Raw genomic sequence first — 1,556 nt, 5'->3', positions numbered from 1 at the left:
TAACATTACAAAAACAACTAAGAAGCAGAAGAGTGAAATAGTAAGTGTCCTAACTTTGATATCTCTAGCAGTCTGGTGGGGGAAGTCTATAAGTAGGATGCTGCCTATAAAAGACCCTGTATACAGTTATAATTTATAACCCAGTTTACCTCTGGAAGCAGGGGCAGTCAAAACAGGACAAGGCCTCTAAAGAGATTTTAAAGTTTTGGGCAGGTTGAGAGGAGGGCAGGACAGCCATTCCTTCAGGTACTCCTATCACAAGCCAATTAGAGATTTAAAAAAAAAACTTCACATACTTGCAAGAGAAAAGACTGGAACAGACAGTTGTGGAATTTATTTTTGAGAGGCAATTAAATGTTTTAGACCATAGGTGTCAAACATGCAGCTCAAGGGCTGGATCAGGCCCCAGGAAGGCTCATTATCAGGCCCTTGAGCTACTCATTGCTTCCTTCTCCCTCATTTCTTTCTGCATCACAGCTTGCTTTGACATGCTTGCTTAATCACACAGGAGCTACAGAGCAAAGCCTCTATTTTGTCCATTGGCTGACCAGCACACGAAGCAAGTCATATACAAAAACTCGAAATGCCTAGCCATTTTCCTTTGGGTCTTAGGCTCAAAGCATTGACCACGAGATTTCTGTAATAAATCAAAAGTAGGTTTTCAATTTACAGATACACATCTGAACAGTCTACTCAAGATTGCTACAGCACAGACATTGTCTCCAGATTTTGATTCAATAATTCAGAGCAAGAGGTGTCAGTTATTAGAGACTGTTAAATAAACAAAATATTGCAAGAATGCTAATGTTATAAGCATGTTTTACTTTTTTTAAAAAAAACTTTGTGTTTGTCTATGTCCTTTATAAAGTTTATATCTCTGCTACCTGGGATTTCATTTTATGACACACATGGCCTGGCACAACAAGGTTTCATTTATGTCGGATCCGGCCCTTGTAACAAATGAGTGTACAACCCACTGTTCTGTCAGTAAGCACACCCTGGCCAAGCCACAGTGTGGCTGTAAGAATAAAGCCATATCATTTTGGGGTGGTGGGGGTGGTGAGCATTTTTGTCAGGATGAAAACCAAGCATGGTATTTCTATAAATAATTAGAGCCATTTGCACAATGTAGCTCATTTTCTAGGGCTTTTTACACATTGAAGATTTTAGATTTCACAAAATCCCATTAAACTAGCAATTATATATACACCGATCACAGGAGAGAGAAGAGCTACCACGAGTGCTTCTTCTGTTGAACTTAACAGCCTGCATGGCAGATGCCAGTGATCAGCTTAAAGTTGAACACTGTGGAATCAAACTATACAGCAAAGTTTCTGAACTGGCAGCACAGCAGCTGAGGCGGACACTGGCACAAGCTAGCAGTCAAAGAACTCATTCTTCATTGGCATTTCAACTCTAAATGCTTTCTGAAAGGAAATAACTTCAGTATTCAAATACAATATTGTAAGGACCTTTCACTTACATGATAAACAGATACTAAATGAAAAAATAAATGAAGGTACTCTGAAGCAGAGGTCTAAAAATCAATTGTGATG

This window comes from Heteronotia binoei, chromosome 21 (assembly GCF_032191835.1).
Source record: "Heteronotia binoei isolate CCM8104 ecotype False Entrance Well chromosome 21, APGP_CSIRO_Hbin_v1, whole genome shotgun sequence".
Lineage (NCBI taxonomy): Eukaryota > Metazoa > Chordata > Lepidosauria > Squamata > Gekkonidae > Heteronotia > Heteronotia binoei.
The sequence above is the reverse complement of the archived record's forward strand: the minus strand, read 5'-3'. Positions refer to the sequence as shown.